The sequence below is a fragment of the Caretta caretta genome, chromosome 3 (genome assembly GCF_965140235.1).
Source record: "Caretta caretta isolate rCarCar2 chromosome 3, rCarCar1.hap1, whole genome shotgun sequence".
NCBI classification, from domain to species: Eukaryota; Metazoa; Chordata; order Testudines; family Cheloniidae; genus Caretta; species Caretta caretta.
Genome location: NC_134208.1, coordinates 1719731 through 1740978, shown reverse-complemented (window position 1 = coordinate 1740978; position 21248 = coordinate 1719731). Strand labels below are relative to the sequence as shown.

The window sequence follows — 21248 nt, the reverse complement described above, 5'->3', positions numbered from 1 at the left end:
TTTGAAAAGCGAAAGTGACCTTTGCAAATTCCCTCTGCTCTTGACATGCTTCGACATTTGCTTTTCCTGGTGTTCCTTAATTTCCTTTGTGTCTAGAGTGCTGCTTTCCTTCAAGGTGCTCATGGGCAGAGAAGTGACTATGTAAAAATAGCATCACACGTGGCAGGCTTTGCACAGTGCTGCTCCTGCCTGTGTCTCGGGTCTCGGTTCTTCCTTCTCCCCATCTCATGGTGAGCTGGGGCTTGATGCTTTACTGATCCAGCAAGTCCCTGCAGGTCTGAACATTTAATTGTGCTTGGCTTTGATCTAGAAATACCAAGTCTTGTCATCTGTCTGAGCCCGCAATCGGAGGAGTGGGTGTATTGAATCTTTAACAAAATGCTCTTCTCTCCCATGCATTTGGCAGGAGTTTGAGTTAAATAGGTGTTAACAAAAACAAACAAGAAAACAGTCTGACTAAATCTCTTCTCCTTTCCGCTGCTCAGATTCCAGGCTCTGGGCATGTCCCAGGTATACTGGCTGACCAGCACACTGGAGGGTAGGTGCTGAGAGCTACACCTTTTAAAAAAACCAAAGAAGATTATTTTGAGGGAAAGAGGGGCTTGGACTTTCAGGTCACGTGTGTACATTGTGAACACTCCCCCGTGTTTTCCTTTTCAGGTAGCTTTGTGGAGGTGGGGATTTGCCGATTCACGTCCGTGAGGTTCCTGAAGCCCATTTAAATGTCACCCCCTAATGGTTTTGTTGGTGATCAGTTTCCCAGATCATCTACTCTGGGACTGTGGCAGGAGCCGGAGTCTCTCCCCACCCTTGCTCAGTATTCCCCTGCCTCCCTCACTGCTCTGTGTGTCTTCCTCCCATTCCTTATTCCTGAGCTCGGAGAGGGTGTAAGCCAAACACCCTTTCCTGCTTCAAGAAAAGGAGTACCAGTGGCACCTTAGAGACTAACAAATTTATTTGAGCATAAGCTATCGTGAGCTACAGCTCACTTCATCGGATGCATTCAGTGGAAAATACAGTGAAGAGATTTATATACATAGAGAACATGAAATAATGGGTGTTACCATACACACTGTAACGAGAGTGATCACTTAAGATGAGCTATTACCAGCAGGAGAGTGGGGGGGGGGAACCTTTTGTAGTGATAGTCAAGCGATAATCCCACCATCAACCTCAGCCTGGACCAGTCCACACAAGAGATCCACTTCCTGGACACTACAGTGCTAATAAGCGATGGTCACATAAACACCACCCTATACCGGAAACCTACTGACCGCTATTCCTACCTTCATGCCTCCAGCTTTCACCCAGACCACACCACAGGATCCATTGTCTACAGCCAAGCTCTACGATACAACCGCATTTGCTCCAACCCCTCAGACAGAGACAGACACCTACAAGATCTCTATCAAGCATTCTTACAACTACAGTACCCACCTGCTGAAGTGAAGAAACAGATTGACAGAGCCAGGAGAGTACCCAGAAGTCACCTACTACAGGACAGGCCCAACAAAGATAATAACAGAACGCCACTAGCCGTCACCTTCAGCCCCCCAACTAAAACCTCTCCAACGCATCATCAAGGATCTACAACCTATCCTGAAGGATGACCCATCACTCTCACAGATCTTGGGAGACAGGCCAGTCCTCACTTACAGACAGCCCCCCAACCTGAAGCGAATACTCACCAGCAACCACACACCACACAACAAAAACACTAACCCAGGAACCTATCCTTGCAACAAAGCCCGTTGGCAACTGTGTCCACAGATCTATTCAGGGGACACCATCATAGGGCCTAATCACATCAACCACACGATCAGAGGCTCGTTCACCTGCACATCTACCAATGTGATAGATGCCATCATGGGCCAGCAATGCCCCTCTGCCATGTACATTGGCCAAACCGGACAGTCTCTACGTAAAAGAATAAATGGACACAAATCAGACGTCAAGAATTATAACATTCAAAAACCAGTCGGAGAACACTTCAGTCCCTTTGGTCACTCGATTACAGACCTAAAAGTGGCAATTTTTCAATAAAAAAACTTCAAAAACAGACTCCAACAAGAGACTGCTGAATTGGAATTAATTTGCAAACTGGATACAATTAACTTAGGCTTGAATAAGACTGGATGTGTCATTACACAAAGTAAAAGTATTTCCCCATGCTTATTCCCCCCCCCCCCCCCGCAACCCCCACTGTTCCTCAGGCGTTCTTGTCAACTGCTGGAAATGGCCCACCTTGATTATCACTACAAAAGGTTTCTCCACCCCCTTACTCCCCCACTCCCCCCGCTCTCCTGCTGGTAATAGCTCACCTTAAGTGATCACTCTCGTTACAGTGTGTATGGTAACATCTATTGTTTCATGTTCTCTATGTATATAAATCTCCCCACTGTATTTTCCACTGTATGCATCCGATGAAGTGAACTGTAGCTCATGAAAGCTTATGCTCAAATAAATTGGTTAGTCTCTAAGGTGGTACAAGTCCTCCTGTTCTTTTTGCGAATACAGACTAACACAGCTGCTACTCTGAAACCTTTCTTGCTTCAAACCACTTGTGAGAGTCACTTCTTCCGTGGTGTGTGCCCTCAATAAGAGCTGTTGTCACACTCGTCCTCCAACCCCTGGCCCCAGCCTCTGGTCACGATTGTTTTGTCTGTGAGCTCTTGGGGGCAGGGATTGTCACCCGCTCTATTTTGTGCAGCACCAGCCGCACAGCCAGTAGGATTAGCAAGCCAAAATATAGCAGGGCTGAGACCCCGCCTGGGACATGGTGCTCTGTTCTGGGCACCACATTAATGGAAGACAGAGCCAAGCTCTAGCAAAAACACTGATTTTGCGGGGTGTGAAGGGGGAGCTGGGGTGGCTACTGTGCCAATGAATGGGGCTGCATGAAGGCAGGTATGGGTTCTGGAGGAGACAAAGTGAGCAGTCGGGAGAGAAGTGCTGCAGAGGCACCCGCAGCAGGAGGATGGCAGAGGCAGGCAGAGCTGCCCTATGGAGAACACTGCAAGTGAGGAGAAACTTGAACCAAATGTGGTGTGAGCTGGGATGCCAGGACATAGGCTGACTGGGGAGACGTGGTCAGAACAGCATGTGTGGGGGAGGATGGATCTTGGCAGATTCAAAGCCCAGCTCCAGAAGGCTCATTTCGCAAGAAGCTGCCTGGTGCAGCATGCCCGACTGGCGTCGGCAGCTGTTTGCTCTCACTGGACGTGGCACTTGGGAATGGCGCCGCAGGGAGCGTGGGGTGGTGAAAGCAGCCTAGCCACCTGCGGTTCTTCACCCGGGGCATGCTGTCTTTCACCAGGGCCAGGACCCTGAGCGGCTGGCCAAGGGAGGAGGCCGCAAGGTGGACATGGACACCTTAGTGCTGGGATTCTGTGACCCTCCTCGGGCCCAAAGGGCTTGTGAGAGACAGGCTTGCTTGTAAATGCATCTGGCCTTCCTCCGAGGGACTGCGGTCGTGTTGTGACTGACAGCACTCAGTCTGCCTGTCCCGAGCAGCGTCCGGCTCGTGCCATCCAGGGGTGTAATAGCAGATTTTTTAAAACATCCTGAACTTTTTAAAAAAAGCCTGCAGTGACTGTTGCAGGGGAAGCCTTCAGTAATGGTCCAAGCATCACCATAGCGTTGGGGAAGGGAAGGGCTGCTGCACATCTCTGATCCTTGTATCGGGAGAGTTCGCACACAGCTTGTTTTACAAACGCTCTCGTTTGGGATTGGTGCAGACTGTTTAGTTGTCTTTCGTTAAATGCGAGCAGCGTGCCTAGTGCTGAGGTAGCCGTGTGTGCTACATACAGGCCTCAAGCTGTCTCTTGGAGGCTGAGAATTAACTTGAAGCCAAGTAGTGGGTGCTATTGAAAAATGTTTTATAGCCTGTTCTCTAAAATATTACAGATGCACGTGACCCTGCGGTCTACACCCAGTCACACTGCCTTTGACCTTGGATCTTTTTACAGGCTTCAGTCAAATAGAGCTACGAGTCAGGGGAGACACGTATTTCCTGTGTTGGTTTTTCCGACTCTGGTAAGGGGAGCGTGTGGAAACGGGATTGTAATGGGTTTGGGTACATTTGTCAGTTTCAGACACAGAGATAAATGGGGAATATTGCCTTTATAGGGAATGTTGGTGCTTATACGAGTAACCATCTGTGTCTGCTTTCATGGGTGGCAGAGAAGGACACTGGGCTGGGCTAGCTTTCATTGCAGCCTGCCAGTCTGTGTGCTTTTCCCAGAAATGGATCCATCTCCTTAAAGTGGAGTGTGTATTAAGGTTACTTAAGCAAGATTATCCCGTTCCATGTTCCAGGGAAAAATCCCAGCCATGTGGAATAATGCTAGGCAGGGCCATTACGGGATGTGTTTGTCTTGTGAGGGACGCGGATATGATCCTAAGTGCTGGCTGGATGGCAGGCCAGAAATAACTGAATTGCTTTTTCTGTTGTACCTTTTACATCGGCAGAGCAAGCTTGTCACCAATTTAAGCCCCAGATTCATCCCACCTTGAAGCTCTTCCACTGTGCTGGGCAGAATCCAGATTCGTTGTCCTGATTTGTTTTTACTGGCTCCCACTCCCTGCGCTTTTGTTGAAGGCGCACCCTTGTCGAGCCCCATGCAGTGCTTTCTCTGGCGGCAGGTAACAAAGTCTATCCAGCCCTGCCCGTGCGCGGCTGGATCTGGCCCAGACCCTGGAGTTTTGTGAAACGTGTTGTTCCCGAAGTGGCAGATTCTGGTTCATGAGACAGTTTCTGTGTCAGCCTCTGATACTGATTTCTTGGCAGCTGAGAGCTGTTTCCGGGGACTTTGGGATCTGTGGAGGGATGCTGGGTTTGAAATGCGTGGACTTCCTGCCTTTCATTCCTCCAGAGGAAGATCAGTTGGAGCGTATTGTGTTTTATTGTGTGTGAGATTTTGAAGGCAACATTAAACCAAGGCCCTGCTCTGTGTGGATGTTGGGCTGTCCCTCTGGCCTGCCTGATTGCACACTGAGCCTCAGCTCCTGTTGCACACATGTGGATGTGCGGAGAAGTGCCTCACCCGTGCACACTACCAAAAGGGCACTGAGAGGGATTGCGCAAGGAATGAAAAATTCCACCTGATTTCATGGAGACAAGATGGATGAGGTCAGAGTGTCACAAGAAGCACCTTTCCCAGACCTGAGGAAGAGCTCTGTGTTAGCTCGAAAGCTTGTCTCTCTTATCAACAGCTGTTGGTCCAATAAAAGATATTCCCTCCCCCCCCTTGTCTGTCTAATATCCTAGGACAGACCCGGCTACAACAGCGCTGCGTCCTCTGTCTCATACTTGCATGTACGCCGTGCCAGTGGCACGCTGGGGAACCCATTGCCATCACACAAAGCAGTGACTGCCTGTGCAAAGTGCATTTTAACCCTCTGTAATCTGCCTAAACTCAAGTCTCTCTTTGGGCGGCCAGTCAATGGCGTCTCTGTAGCAAACTGCAGGTTCCTCTCGCTGCCTGCTGATGGCTGCAGCTGGGTTGGTTTTTAAGTTGGCAGTGTTTTTAACGTAATGGTGAGTGTATGTATATCAGTCTCTTCCTGCTTGGAAGTGGTGTAAGTTTCTTTTCAGATTTTCAAAACAAATATTGTGCTCAACTGAGACCCAAGGCGGAAAATGTAATCTGGAAAGGTCACCGTTTGACAAAGGTATAAGCTACTGAAAGAAGCTCTGTGGATTGTGTAGTCCTTGGGAAACTGATCTCCAGGTGTCACCACCCGCTCCACCTGTAACCAGAGAGAGAGACCCCCTCCAAATTATCCCCACCCCTCTGGATTTCCCAGGTCCATCCCATCCTCTGTGTGTCCATTTCTTATATGCTGATCCTGTGCTCGATCCCCTAGTGAAGAAGTCCTTTGCAGGGCTGGGGCCCTGGCTGTACACTCTCTAGGATGGGCGCTGGCGGATTTTGTTTCATAGAATTCAAGCAGGTCATTGGTGCAGAATAGCAATGATGAATTTGAAACTAGGCACCGAATGTATGAAAGAAAACTGCAGCTCATGGCTGATAAAGGAATATTTTATTTTATCCTGAAGCGCTTCAGAGCACTTAGATTTATACTCCTACAGGTCCTCAGAAATGCAGCCACCTCTGGGGTGGAGAGAGCCATCCAGACGACAGCCAGCATACTGGTCAGCATAGGTGGTAGAACTGAGCAAAGGATACCAGGCCACAAGACTATTACGAACAGTGCTTTGTTCCAGTAATGGGGTCACATTTCTGTCTCATTGTCCTGTAATAAGCCTCAGCTCTTACGTCCATGGATCACTGTACGTTTTATAAATGTGACTACGTACAGCACCTAGCACAATAAATAGGGCCCTGATCATCCTATGAATGACACGCCTTTCTGTTTTTGCTAGTAATGTGGCGTCTCCCTGCTGGGCGAGCCTGCTGCCCCAGGGACCTTGTGGGGCTCTGGTGTCAGTGTCCTAGGTGGGGTTTCTGTCTGAGTTAAGCAGTCAGCTCTCTGGGCAGGAGCAGTAAGGCAGAGGGGGATGGGTGCTTTTCAGGCTCTGGAATAAACAGGGCATTCTCTGAGTCTCTGGGAGGCTAGGGGTGAGGTTTGGGAACATCAGTAGGCCCCGCCCAGCTAATGAGACTTAAGTGCAAGGATAGAGGCTGGTGTTCTGGGTTTCCTGCTCTGCTTTGGGAGGGGTTGAACTGCTCTGGTATTTGCAGAGGGCCCTGTGGGGATGGCTGTCGGAGGAGGGCTCTGCATGTGTTATGCACTCTGCCCTGTGTTGTCCGTGGGCGGAAATGTCCAGCGATGATTGGTCATTAACCGTGCTATCCTTCCTTCCCTTTCTGGGGGCCTAGGCATTAAGGCAGCCGATCCTTTGGTGGCTGTTAGCTGCAGGGAGCCTTGCTATACTGGCATGTGAATGTGGGACTGCTGAGTTGGAGGAGACGGGCTGCCTAAGCTCTGCAGCTGGGAGCCGTGCGGGGCAGACATCAGGGACTGCACTTGGACACGGAATGGAGCTGCTGAGAGCCGCTCACCTTTAATAAGGAGGGGTGACCGGCTGCCACTACAAATCCCAGCATGCCTGCTCCATCATGAGCCAGGTGGAGGCTGCTTGGCTCGAGATGGAGCATGGCTTTCCTGGACCTGTAGTCTCAGTGGGCAGCAACCAGAGGGCTGGCGGCAGGATTTTGACTACCCCTTGAGTAAATCATGCGTGTTGAGGGTGTGTGAGGAACCACGGTGAGAGGTTTGAGAGGTGCTTGTCTTCTGCTTGTACACAAGTTCTCATAGCAGCCGAGCAGATCAGACTGAATGGCTGTGATTAGCCGGAATGTCCCTGTTGGATTCTCCTTGCATCCTGCAGCTAACTGTTTGTGTTCAAAACAGGCAGGTCTGAGCACACCAGAGGGGTGGGATTATTACAGCGTTACGCAAAGTGGGTGTAGCAAAGGCGTCTTCTGCACCGGGTGAGTGACAGCATCCTCGGCGTGGGGTTAGAACATTGTCTTGGGTAATAAGCTCCGACCTGTGCGTCTGTAATCTCTGTTATGTAGCTTACAGTCTTCGTGAGCCAATCAGCGCACTCTGTTATCAGTGTATATGCACAGAGACCTAATTACTCCCTGCTTGTCTGATGAATGGTGCATGGGCCGTGCCTGGAAATGCAGGTTTCTTTGGTGTTCTGGTTGTGTTCCAGCATGCGAGCAGCCTGTGCTGTCCTACCGTGGAGAAGACGGAGCACGCATTGAGCTCCGTTCCGAATTGCTAATAGCTCAGCCTGCTCCCTGATTCCCATCCTAGCCCTTCGAGCACAGGAGGCGAGACAAGCTGCATCCACCTTTGGGGTAGGTACCGTACGTGGAGGAGAACCAGGTGCCTGGGAGACATGGAGGTGGAGCCGTGGGCTGCTTCATGGAGAGGGGTGTGGCGGGGGACCTTGGTAAGGCATCTTTGGGGAGAACTGTAGGTTGGCAGACACCGGTGGAGCGTGGGGGGATGTGCTTGAGGATGTAACTTCCACAGAGAATCCTAGGCTGAATATCAAGGACAATGTTCAGAGTGAATGATCAGTGGAATCAGTGGTAGAGACTGGTGGCTCAGTCCATTTGAGACTGGCCTGGCCAGAGCCCTAGAGGACAGACTGTAGCACGTGACCCAGGCCTGCCCTGGGATGGGCTAGGTGAACACACAGTTTTCCCAGCGCTGGCTTGGCTGCTCTAGCTGGCTGAGCATGGCCTTCGACAGCTCGTCGCAATTGGGTGGTGTAAAGTGCCTTCCTTGTGAGTTTATGTTGGTGTTCAAGTTTAATTTACAACCCTGTCGTTTCTCTAGGATGGATGCTGTTGGCTTGCTCCTAGCCAGCCAAGTGGGATGCTTTGGGTGCATTGGCAGATCCCTAGGTTGCTGGGGGCACCTTTGAAACAAATCTCCTGGATTTGGCAGCTGCTTTTATCTGCTTTGGAATTGGCACCCCTTTTCCAATAGCCCAGAGAAGTCCAGAAAGGGAAGCTAGACTGGCTGGCTGTGAAGAAGATGTAGAAGCAGAAGGGCCTTAGTCTAGGACACCCATCATGTGAGTGCAGAGATTCCCTTGCCCATGCTTAGACCTGACCAGTTCCCATCCTTCTCAAGATCACCTACCTCTCTGGATTGATGGCTTCTTTGGGGACTTTGTAACATCCCCCTGGAACTGCCAAAAATAAACCTCTGAATAGTCTGTGCTCCTGCCCGAGGGTTAGATGGATCAGGAGTCGGGACAGGAAACTGGAATCTGCCATCTGGTTAAACCAGGGAAGGATTGTGGAAATTAACGAGCCCCAGCCCCTGTTCTCTGGGCTTGCTCACTGTGGGCTGAGGGTGATAAGGAGAGCATGTCGTGAACTCATGCCGGGTCAGTGGGTCAGCAGAAGATTGTGGGGCTTGGTTAAGTCATGACTGCACGAAAGGAATAAATATCTGTCCCACCCTGGGGATTCAGACATGGGAACTGGGGTCTGGCCATCTGAAGCAATAGTGTGGCGCCATATTTCTCACCCTGGCTCTGCAAAGAGGCATGATTCCCTGTTTTCCCCCTGCTGAGAGCAAATCTTCCTTCATACTGCAGCAGCCCACAGGCCTGTCTGTCTCCCCTTCCCGGATATTTGGCAGCACGTGTTCTGTAATCCCCTGGGCAGCTGTTCCCTTCCTTATGACCAGTGTGCTGGATCTGCATCTCAGCCAGTCGGTCACAGGAAGGGATTTGTCAAACAGGTCATTTTTCTTCTGTGTTTTACTTGTAACTGTTGTGCATAGTGCAGGGGCACTTGGGATGTCTCTGGTACACTGTAGCTGAGTACGTTTAGGGGCAGAGTGCCCGCCATGGGCCCCATGGGAATCTAAGAGCTGAGCCTCGCTTGCGTACAGAGGAGCAGACTGCTCCCACCCTCCCCTGTAGTATCTGTAGACACACAGCACAGTGCTCCTCTCTGATCTTAGTGGAGGCTGCAGAGATCAAGAGGGAACCCTGCATGCTGGGAATTGTAGTCTCTGTATGTGGGGAGCCCATTTGTGGAACTCCTCTGGCTGCAGTTTGACCCCAGGATTCAGGGAAGGCAAAGGCTCATTAGGGCAGCACTTGTAGGTGGTGGAAACCACTGGCTCCATCCTCCCTGGGCCAGGCAGGACAGGTGGTTGCTCTCAGCCTGTGCACAAAAGGAGCTTTGAGCAGAGGGGATGTGACTGGCTGCCCCTGCTGCTGGGAGTGGGTCCACCTTCACAGGCTTTGCCTACTAATTCCGGGTCTTTGGCCCTGCTGCAGTGCTCCTCCCTCTGTGGTGTGCCTGACTCAGCAGGTGTCCTCCTCTATTAGTTAAACCCTGGAGCTGGGCCAGTTGGTGGTGGTTTTTTCACACACTTACAACGCCCTCGCTCGCTCTGAAGCTTCTCCTAGTCGTCACCCACTGCACACAGCCTTGGCAGGACAGCGGCTGTCGGCTGGGTAAACTGGAACAGCAGAGTTGTAGAGTGGATGGATGGAGACAGATCTGCTGGCTCTGTGCTGGGGAGGGGAGGGATCGGTGGTGTCACTCGCATGTGAAGGAGCCCCGAGCTGCCCTTGCTGAGCCATGTGCTGCTGTGTCCAGGCATCTCTTCTTTTGTCTGATTGCAGTGAAGTGCCGCAGAAAGGAATGATCTGTGCTTGCAAAAGACCAGTGGTAGTAGACGCAGCAGACAGCTTAATATACAGCAGGGCTCCGTCGCTGGGAGGATGGAATGCACCCTAGGGCTGTGGTTTTCTGGGGTGGCCTACGGCAAGGGTATGCAGAAGCAAGACAGACGGGGATCTGCAGTACAGCCCCCGGGGCCTGATCCATCGTCCGAGCAGCTGGGCCTGAGCAGAGGCTGCAAACTGAGCTTGCTGCATCTCTCAGCCTAACAGGGAGTCGTAGCTCCCGTGGCCAAAAGGGCCTGTTGTGGTCAGCTGCTCTGGCCCCCTGTGTGACACAGGGTTGGGTTGGGTTGGGTTTTACTTGGAGAAGTGACTTCCAAGCCAGTGGCTCCGAAACTGGGGTGTGGATCCCGATGGTGTGGGGCGAGCTGGTGGGACAGAGGGGCACACGTCTTTCCCAGCTGCTTTGGCAGCTAACAGTGCCTAAGCCCTCTCTCCTAGTCACCCTCTTCCACGTAAACAATTACAAATGTACCCCACCGGTGGTGGGGACGGAGCCCCGGCAGCGGTGCAGGGTGGTGGAGGTGGGGGTGCGTGATGGCGAATGCCAGCGGGGCGCCCGGGAGACAGCCCTGTGTGCACTGTGCTGTGGCATTGTTCACCGGGCAGTGTTCTGAGGAGGTGTCCTACTGAACACTGCCCTGGCATGGGGCCGGGCATTTGGACTAGGGAGGGCGCTGTCTGTAGAATCAGTGTCCTCTTGGCTTGTGGTAGTTAGAGATCCCATGAGCTCTTCATCAGAGTACAGGAGAATGAACCCTGGTGTCCTTCCCAGACTCCTCTTCAGGCAATTGTGTCTCCCGCAGCTTCTGGCCTCCTTTCCTTTGCTATGGTATTTACTTGCTGTGCAGCTGGTAAACAGCTGCCTCATACCAGCCCTGCGGTGGCTGCATTTAGTGGTGGGCAAAGTGACCTACGTTAACTGAGTCCTGTTTCGGAGAATGTAATCTGTGCCTGACCTGCCTGGGAACTGTCGGGGGTATTGGAGGGATCTCTAGGTCAGTCTTAATCCACCCCTTGCTTAGCAAAACCAAGGAGATCCAGCCTCCCTGACTGTCCTTCCCTGCAGTGCGGACCCAGATACCCTACTGCTGAGACCACCGGGGCGGAGCTGATGTCCCCAGCCCTGCGGTGGCGAGGTAGTTGGCGATGCTTCTTGGGTAGCGGGGTCCCGCAGAGATGCTCGGTCTCGCATAGAGGTCTCGGCGCTGGAGCGTGGAGCACACTGTCTGGATGCAGACAGTACACTGGAGACGTCCTGTGTCTGTGCGGAGCCCAGCACCCCGAGGCCCTGATTTCTAATACAGGTAGAGATGCCTAACTAAAGTGAGCTGCTATGCTACCCTGTGAGCTCTGGCTTAGCGGTGGTGAGATTCCCCCTCGCCCCCATACTTCTGTCTTATCCTTTTCCTGGTGCTAAGAAACCACAGACAGAGGCTGCAGATCCCCATGCCTCACTTTCCCCTCAACTGTTCTCTTTATCCGCTCCCATTACACCCGAATGAGATGAGATCTGCGGGCAGAGAGTAGCCTGTGTGCTTTGAGCTCTGCTCTCCAGCCACCTGCCCCCAGAAACAGGAACAGTGGTGCCCGTTGGAGGAGGCCTGCCCTGGGATCACAGGATCTCTGTGCCCCTCACTCTGCAGCCGCCAGGAGCTCCATCCTGCCCTCTCTGGGAACTTGAAGACTGTGACGAAGTGGGACTGTTCTTAATGTTTCCTCTGAATAGTGTGGGGGTGCCTCAGTTTCCCCTAGGCAGTTCTTAAGTATCTAGGGGGTGGAGTAAGGGTGTATGATCATTGCAGTGCCCTAGAGGGCATGTGTGTGCAGGAGTCTGGACACAGAGAATGGCCGACACCCTGTTTCCTGGCAACTGATGGCCTGGGCCCTTCCCCCCCTGCAAGGTGAGAGCTGAAGGGTTGGAGAACAAAGGAATCAGGTGACCACCTGGCCCGGGAAAGGAACAAAGCCCAGAGGAGGAGGGGCTGGAGGGGGTTTTCAGTTTGGGGCTGGCTGGGACATGGAGTGAAGTGCAGACGTGGTTGTCTGGCTCACTGCCCCCCAAAATGGACCCAGCTGAGGGGTCCCGTTCTCTGCACCTGCAAGCTCTGTGTTAGACCATGTTCCTGTCGTCTAATAAACCTTCTGTGTTACTGGCTGGCTGAGAGTCACGTCTGACTGCGAAGTTGGGGTGCAGGACCCTCTGGCTTCCCCAGGAGCCCCGCCTGAGCGGACTCGCTGTGGGAAGCGCACGGAGGGGCAGAGGATGCTGAATGCTCCGAGGTCAGACCCAGGAAGGTGGAAGCTGTGTGAGCTGCGTGTCCTGAAGACAGGCTGCTCACAGAAAGGCGACTGCCCCAGAGTCCTGACTGGCTTCATGGGGAGCAGTTCCAGAGCATCGCCCAGGGACTCCGTGACAACTGGTGGCAGCGGTGGGATGTACTGCACCCCGTGGATGGCGCTTCCTGCAGTAAGTGACTGGGGAGCAGTAACACGAAGGGGGATTGCCGAGGACCAGGCCTGCTGAAGGCTCAGAAAGGAGTGGTTTCGGGGGGCGGTTAACCCCTGGGAGTGTGTGACCAGCGAGAAGTACTGTGCAGTAATGGGGTCCCCCTGGGGACTGCAGTGAGCAGTCTCAGGGGCGGAGGAGTCTGCAGCTCGACCCTGGCAAAGAGGTGGTGACCTCGAGAAGGGCTGGCACACTAGGGGTTCTCCCTAGAAACCGTGGGGAGCTGAGAACACATGGGCCTGTGAGTCCACAACAACTTGGGAGGAGTGGAGTGATGGCCTGTCACCGTCTCCTTAAGAAGGACATTGTCACCCTGTGCAAAAAGAGAGGGTTGAGCATTGGAAAGTTCACCAAAGCAGAGTTAATCGTGCAGCTGGAGGAGGATGACCGCTCTAAGGAACAGATTCCTGACCCCAACTGGGGCTATAGCAGGATCTGGGAGCAGCTGAAGCGGGAGCCAGGCATCGCCAAGACTCCTGTCCCCGACCAGACGAGGGTCTTCACGAGGGTCTTCACGATCGGGTTCCCCATCGGGGGATCAAGACGGACGGGATTGGAGCTGAGTCTGAGAGAGCAAGAGGACCGTGGGAGACAGCGAGAGCCCGAGAAAGAGCTGCAGAAGCAGCAGCAGCATGAACTGGCGGTGGGGGAGCGGAGAGGCCTAGGGGACCTCCCCGGGGTGAGTGGGGATAGATCCCGGGGGGCCAGTTCCGCAGGGAACCTCGAGACTAAATTGCTGCCCCTGGTTAAGGAGGGGGGGGGTGTGTGGATGCCCACCTCACTGCCTTTGAGCAGGCTGGCGATTTGAACCAAGGGGACCCTGCGGAAAAGCCCCGGTGTCTAGCTCCCTTGCTGGGTCCCAAGGCCACAGACTCCGTCAGCCAGATGGTTGGGGATGTGGACAGGCTCCCACTCCTGACCCCAACCTATATGTCTGTGTGGAGTTTCCTGGGGCCAGGCCCCCCGGACCTCCAGTGGGAGCAGAAGGTGATGGTCAATGGGGAGACATTCTTGGGGTGGCCAAAGGGCATGGGCTGCATAAACCTTCCCACATGCGGCCTGCGAGTGCTATCGACCACCCCTGACCTAAGGGAGGGCGTGAAACTGGAAGGGCCTGGTGTAACTCCTACCAAGGAATGGGAGAGATGCTGGGGCATCCATGGGAACGTTGGTGGCTTCGAACTTCCCCAGGTCACCTGCTAAAGTGACCCCGCTCAGTTCGATCTCGAAGGGGGGAGAGATGTGACGAAGTGGGACTGTTCTTAATGTTTCCTCTGAATAGTGTGGGGGTGCCTCAGTTTCCCCTAGGCAGTTCTTAAGTATCTAGGGGGTGGAGTAAGGGTGTATGATCATTGCAGTGCCCTAGAGGGCATGTGTGTGCAGGAGTCTGGACACAGAGAATGGCCGACACCCTGTTTCCTGGCAACTGATGGCCTGGGCCCTTCCCCCCCTGCAAGGTGAGAGCTGAAGGGTTGGAGAACAAAGGAATCAGGTGACCACCTGGCCCGGGAAAGGAACAAAGCCCAGAGGAGGAGGGGCTGGAGGGGGTTTTCAGTTTGGGGCTGGCTGGGACATGGAGTGAAGTGCAGACGTGGTTGTCTGGCTCACTGCCCCCCAAAATGGACCCAGCTGAGGGGTCCCGTTCTCTGCACCTGCAAGCTCTGTTTTAGACCATGTTCCTGTCGTCTAATAAACCTTCTGTTTTACTGGCTGGCTGAGAGTCACGTCTGACTGCGAAGTTGGGGTGCAGGACCCTCTGGCTTCCCCAGGAGCCCCGCCTGAGCGGACTCGCTGTGGGAAGCGCACGGAGGGGCAGAGGATGCTGAATGCTCCGAGGTCAGACCCAGGAAGGTGGAAGCTGTGTGAGCTGCGTGTCCTGAAGACAGGCTGCTCACAGAAAGGCGACTGCCCCAGAGTCCTGACTGGCTTCATGGAGCAGTTCCAGAGCATCGCCCAGGGACTCCGTGACAAAGACCCCTTCCCCTTGGGGTCTGAGTGGGGAAGATGGCTACCAGGCTTTCGCCGTGCTCTGCTCTCTGCCCAGGGTCCCTCTTGGGTCTCCCAGTGCCTGGCACTTGCTCTGCACATCCAGCAATTACCGTAGGTCCCCTCTACCCTGCAGCTTTCAGGCCTCCCCTCTGTCGTAGCCTGAGCTGCAGCAGGCCTGCTGCTCTAGCGTCTGCAGAGGCTGGTTCCCCCCGGGGAGCTGTTCCCCTCAGACCACCCGCTGGCTGCTTCACCAGTTTCCGTTTGGTGTGTTCCTGAGTGCAGTGAGCAACTGTGAGGATAAACCGGGACCTGCGCTGGCTAGAGCGAGGCCTGGCGCAAGCGTCTCACCCTGCAGGCCCCACGCAGTGACTGGGGGAGGGAGCCTGGAGCCCCCAGCCTGGGAACTGCTGTCCTGTGGAAATGGAAGGGAAATGTGCTGTGCCCTCCCCTGAAATGAATGTGCCATGAGCTATGGCTGGTATTTAGGTGGGATCTGGGCTCCAGGGCTCCAGAACAGTGCTTCAGTGCCCCTTCGTCGCTTGGTCACAAACCTGGGGTCTCACAGAGCCCTCACCGGCTAATTCCCGGGGCCTGGACTCCCCACCGCTCCCCGTACTGGCTAATACCTAGGCACTCCTGCACCCCTCTCCTCCCCCACCAGCTAACACCCGGTGCAGAGGTCCTTTGGTTTGCAGCACCTTTCCGAAGTCCCCCGCCAGGACTGGGCCCTGTTGGCGATGTACACGCAGGAGGCAAGACCTGGGCCTTGCCCCAGAGCACTCATGGTCTAGCTGGGAAGAGGCCCGGGTGAGTCTAACAGACCAGCTGGGAGGGGCAGGGCTACGACCCTCGGAGAAAGGCCTACGTTCTCTGCTAGAGCCCAGCCTGCCGGGGAGGCTGCATCCCAGCTGGAGCCCGGAGTGGTGCTTCTGTCCACCCCGAAGAGGCCTCCTGTGCCCAGCTTCCCTGTATCCCTGGGCGGGACCTGACTCTGTCCTGTCCCATCGCACACTCCCCACCTTGTTAGTCCCGCTCCCCTGCAGCCAGCCTGGCTGCTCGCAGATCTAGGGAGAACAGACCAGCCAGGAGTTGGGGGACAGAAGGGGATCAGACTGTCCCTCCCCTGAACGTGATCCGAGGAGCCGGGGAGTGCTGAGCCCGTTGGTGGTAACTCCAGCAGCGCAAACCCCAGTGGCTGCGCTGCACAGGGCTGCTTACCCAGGAACCGTAGCAAGCAGCATGGCTGCAAGCCCCCCTCCACCTTGTTGCCTGGGTCCGTGTGGGGGCTGCAGCGCTGTGACTACGGCAGTACACCAGCCCATCCCGAAGGTGGGGGGCAGGTGCAGTGGGGGCCTCTGGTTTTCGCTCCTTACAGCTCCCCCATCGCCGCCAGGACATGCCCTTCGTTAGCCCCCCGGGGCCAGTATGGTGGGTGGGTGTGAGGGGCAAGCAGGTTAAACACAACAGCTGCCATCTCGCCCCGTGTTCCCAGCCACCTGTGCCCCCACAGTGTGGCCCTTTGCTGCTCCAGCCTGCCGTCCGGTCGCTCTCGCCTCCAGCCCCACAGCCGGTAGTACTGCCCAGGGGTTTCCATCCCCCGTCTCCAGCTCCGGGCTCCAAAGCCTGAAACGCCACTGCACACGCCAGAGCCTCACCCGGGCCGCTTATCCTGCTGGCTCCAGATAAACTCGGACAGGCTGCGCCCCTCAGGCCAGCAGGGAGCCTCGGCGTGTCCTCTCTGCCAGGCCCTCTGGCGCAGGGGCTCTTTGCTGCCTTGCGTCCACGCTCTGCCTTCTGTAGCAAGGTCCCTCCGAAGTGCTGGCTTCAGAACGGTAACTGCCTGCGCCGCAGGGCTGGGAGGAGGATCTGGCCACGGCAAGGACGTTGCTGGTTATAAGCGCATCGCTTCCTTACTCGAGAGAAACACCGGGCTGGGAGAGGGGTTATTGAAGCAAAGTGCCCATGTGGGCACAGGAACACACGGCTAGAGACTAGCCATCAGCACGTTCAGACTTGCAATTAGATGGAGGTTTCTCACCACCAGAGGAGTGAAGTTCTGGAGCAGCCGCCCAAGGGGAGCAGTGGGGGCAAAACCCCGAACTGGCTTCCAGCCTCAGCGTGATCAGTTTATGGAGGGGGTGGTGTGATGGGGCTGTCTGCGATGGCATGGAGCTGATCTGCGACCGCTAGCAGCAAATCTCCCCAACGGCCGGTGATGGGGCACTGGGGGGGAAGGGCTCTGAGTTGCTGCAGAGAATTCTTTCCCAGGTGTCCGGCTAGTGGGTCTCACCCACGTGCCCAGGGTCTAACTGATCCCTGGATTTAGGGCGGGGAAGGAATTTTCCCCGGGTCAGCTTCGCAGGGACCCTGGGGGGGTCTCGCCTCCCTCTGCAGCCTGGGGCCCAAGTCACTCACTGGTTTGAACTATTGTGAATGGTGGAGTCTCTGTCACGTGAAGTCTTTAAATCCTGATTTGAGGATGTCCGTGACTCGGTCAGGGGTCTATCACGGGGGGGGGGGAGGGCGGGGGGGAGGTTCTGTGGCCTGCCATATGCAGGAGGTCAGGCTAGATGATCATGATGGTCCCTTCTGACCTTAAAGTCTATGAGATCTCTCCACTCTGCCCCACCAATTCTACTGTCTGACCAGGTTCCGGGGTTTGGACTAATGTTAAAAGCCACTTCAAATATCCTGTCGACGTTTCTAACAATAATGCTTTACAGAGTCTTGAGCCAAGCGTGCGACTTTGATTTATACAGTCCCCTTAGCGTACTTTGCTCTCTGCAGAGCTCTGGTGTGAGCGGCCCAGCCCCACGTAGCCTGCAGTCGGGCATAGATCATCTGCCTGGTGCTGAGTCAAAGCTGCCAATCCTAGTGGCAGCCGTTCCCTGCCACAGGTCAGTGTTCCTACATGCTCCGCTCCACGCTGTAACAGAGGCCCCAGGAGGGAGTGGGGTGTCAGCTGGTGAGAGGTTAGGACAGGAAGTGAAGGAGAATACTGTATCCAGCTGAAAATGCAGGGGGAAGGTTTGGGAGGCAGAAGGTAACCATAGGAGATCTTTGCCAGGACGGTTCTGAGGAGCATCTTGTTCTCGAAGGGACCTGGGGGGAGACCCCCACCACCGGGAGCAGAGCCTCTTAGAAGCATGCGTGGTCTTGGCTGTTGCTGAGTCTCACCCTGAGCTCTCCTGTCCAAGAACTGACCAGGCCAGCCCTGCTTAGTGAATAGGTTAGCGCTCTGTGCCGGGGGTGAGCTTGCAAGTTGAGCTTTTGGGTTCCTTGTTGATTTTTCTTATAGGTACTTTACTGCAAACAGTAACTGCACCAAGAGGCTACCGGGTGTACCCGGACAGCAGTCCCGTCCAGAGGGGCGCTCCCTTCGGACCCAGGCTGCCAGGTGTGTGACAAAGCGGGACTGTTCTTAATGTTTCCTCTGAATAGTGTGGGGGTGCCTCAGTTTCCCCTGTGCAGTTCTTAAGTATCTAGGTGGTGGGATAAGGGTGTATGATCGTTGCAGAGCCCTAGAGGGCAGGTGTGTGCAGGAGTCTGGACACAGAGAATGGCCAACACCCTGTTTCCTGGCACCTGATGGCCTGGGCCTTCCCCCCTGCAAGGTGAGAGCTAAAGAGTTGGAGAACAAAGGAATCAGGTGCCCTCCTGGCCTGGGAAAGGAAAAAAGCCCAGAGGAGGAGGGCCTGGGGGGAGTTTCAGTTTGTGGCTGGCTGGGACATGGAGTGAAGTGCAGACGTGGTTGTCTGGCTCACTGCCCCCCAAAATGGACCCAGCTGAGGGGTCCTGTTCTCTGCACCTACAAGCTCCGTTTTAGACCATGTTCCTATCGTCTAGTAAACCTTCTATTTTACTGGCTGGCTGAGAGTCCCGTCTGACTGTGGAGTTGGGGGGCAGGACCCTCTGGCTTCCCCAGGAGCCCCGCCTGAGCAGACTCGCTGTGGGAAGCGCAGGGAGGTACAGAGGATGCTGAATGCTCCGAGGTCAGACCCAGGAAGGTGGAAGCTGTATGAGCTGTGTGTCCTACAGACAGGCTGCTCCCAGAGAGGAGACTTCCCCAGAGTCCTGCCTGGCTTCATGGGGAGCAGTTCCAGAGCATCGCCTGGGGACTCCGTGACAACTGGTGGCAGAAGTGGGATGTACTGCACCCCGTTGTCACGGAGTCCCTGGGCGATGCTTTGGAACTGCTCCCCATGAAGCCAGTCAGGACTCTGGGGCAGTCGCCTTTCTGTGAGCAGCCTGTCTTCAGGACACGCAGCTCACACAGCTTCCACCTTCCTGGGTCTGACCTCGGAGCATTCAGCATCCTCTGCCCCTCCGTGCGCTTCCCCCAGCGAGTCCGCTCAGGCGGGGCTCCTGGGGAAGCCAGAGGGTCCTGCACCCCAACTTCGCAGTCAGACGTGACTCTCAGCCAGCCAGTAAAACAGAAGGTTTATTAGACGACAGGAACATGGTCTAACACAGAGCTTGTAGGTGCAGAGAACGGGACCCCTCAGCTGGGTCCATTTTGGGGGGCAGTGAGCCAGACAACCACGTCTGCACTTCACTCCATGTCCCAGCCAGCCCCAAACTGAAAACTCCCTCCAGCCCCTCCTCCTCTGGGCTTTGTTCCTTTCCCGGGCCAGGTGGTCACCTGATTCCTTTGTTCTCCAACCCTTCAGCTCTCACCTTGCAGGGGGGGAAGGGCCCAGGCCATCAGTTGCCAGGAAACAGGGTGTCGGCCCTTCTCTGTGTCCAGACCCCTGCACACACCTGCCCTCTAGGGCTCTGCAATGATCATACACCCTTACTCCACCCCCTAGATACTTAAGAACTGCCTAGGGGGAAACTGAGGCACCCCCACACTATTCAGAGGAAACATTAAGAACAGTCCCACTTCGTCACACCCGTGGATGGCGCTTCCTGCAGTAAATGACGGGGGAGCAGTAAAACGAAGCGGGATTGACGAGGACCAGGCATGCTGAAGGCTCAGAGAGGAGCAGTTTTGGGGGGCGGTTAACCCCTGGGAGTGTGTGATCAGCAAGAAGGACTGTGCAGTAATGGGGTCCCCCTGGGGACTGCGGTGAGCAGTCTCAGGGGCGGAGGAGCCTGCGGCTTGGCCCAGGGAGAGAGAAGGACTTTTGCAGTAACAGGGTTCCACTGGGGATTGCAGCGGGCGGTCCTAGGGGCGGAGGAGTCTGCAGCTCGACCCTGGCAAAGAGGGGGTGACCTCGAGAAGGGCTGGCACACTAGGGGTTCTCCCTGGAAACCGTGGGGAGCTGAGAGGACACAGGTCTGTGAGTCCACAGCAATTTGGGAAGAGTAGAGTGATGGTCTGTCACCGTCTCCTTAAGAAGGACATTGTAACCCTGTGCAGAAAGAGGGGGTTGCGCCTTGGAAAATTCACCAAAGCACAGTTAATCGTGCAGCTGGAGGAGGATGACCACTCTAAGGAACAGATTCCTGACCCCAAATGGGGCTATAGCAGGATCTGGGAGCAGCTGGAGTGGTAGCCAGGCATCCCCAAGACTCCTGTCACCAACCAGACGGGGCTCTTCACGATCGGGTGCCCCATCAGGGGATCGGAGATGGATGAGATTGGAGCTGAGTCCGAGAGAGTAAAAGGACTGTGAGAGACAGCGAGAGCCGGAGAAAGAGCTGCAGAAGCAGCAGCAGCATGAACTGGCGGTGGGGGAGCGGAGAGGCCTAGGGGACCTCTCGGGGTGAGTGGGGATAGATCCCGGGGGGCCAGTTCCGCAGGGAACCTTGAGACTAAATTGCTGCCCCTGGTTAAGGAGCGGGGGGATGTGGATGCCCACCTCACTGCTTTGAGCAGGCTGGCGATTTGAACCAGAGGGACCCTGCGGAAAAGCCCCGCTGTCTAGCTCCCTTGCTGGGTCCCAAGGCCACATACTCCGTCAGCCAGATGGGTGGGGCGGTGGATGGGCTCCCACTCCTGACCCCAACCTATATGTCTATGTAGAGTTTCCTGGGGCCAGGCCCCTCGGACCTCCAGTGGGAGCGGAAGGTGATGGTCAATGGGGAGACATTCCTGGGGTGGCGAGATCCTGGGACAGAGAGAACGGTTGTCAGGCCCTGGGTGGTGCAGCCTCAGAGGCTGAGGGGCTGTGTGAGCTGGGTGAGGGTCCCAGGACGAAGCCCCTCGCCCTGCCTGTGGCCCAGATCCCTGTGCAGACCCAGGAGGGGTGGGGCTGGCTGGCTGTTGGGGTTCTCCAGGACACCAGCTGCGAGACCCTGTTGTGGGGGGACTGTGTCTCTTTGGGACAGGATCCAGGCCTTGCTCCTGTAACGGCCGAGGGTTTGAATTTGAATCCAGGGAACCAATCGGCGGAGACAGAAATGGTCAGTGAAAATGCAGATGACCTGGCTGGCAGCAGGCAGGAGCTGCTAGGCTTAGGTTACCTGCCTCCCTGTAACCAGACCTCTGGGGCTAGGTGGGACAGAGAGATGCTCCCTGCCCCCTTGCACACCGGAGAGGGGGCTCACACTGTCTCTGATGCAGTGAGGAAAGCAGGGAGCTCGCTGCCTACCCCACTGGGA

General features: G+C 55.3%; 1 protein-coding gene across 4 annotated transcripts in view; it reads left to right on the top strand.

Moving 5' to 3' along the window:
* MAPRE3 (microtubule associated protein RP/EB family member 3) overlaps positions 1-21248 on the top strand; it is a 76675-nt gene that overhangs the window by 11268 nt on the left and 44159 nt on the right. Inside the window, exon 1 of one of the 4 annotated variants that reach the window (XM_048846123.2) lies at positions 7520-7838. The exons of 1 other annotated variant lie outside the window; for it this stretch is intronic. The gene's annotated coding sequence lies outside the window, so the exon portion shown is untranslated. Of the gene's footprint in view, positions 1-7519; positions 7839-18016; positions 18097-21248 lie in introns of those variants that run through there. 2 more of the 4 variants (XM_048846121.2, XM_048846119.2) reach the window with 2 other exon arrangements.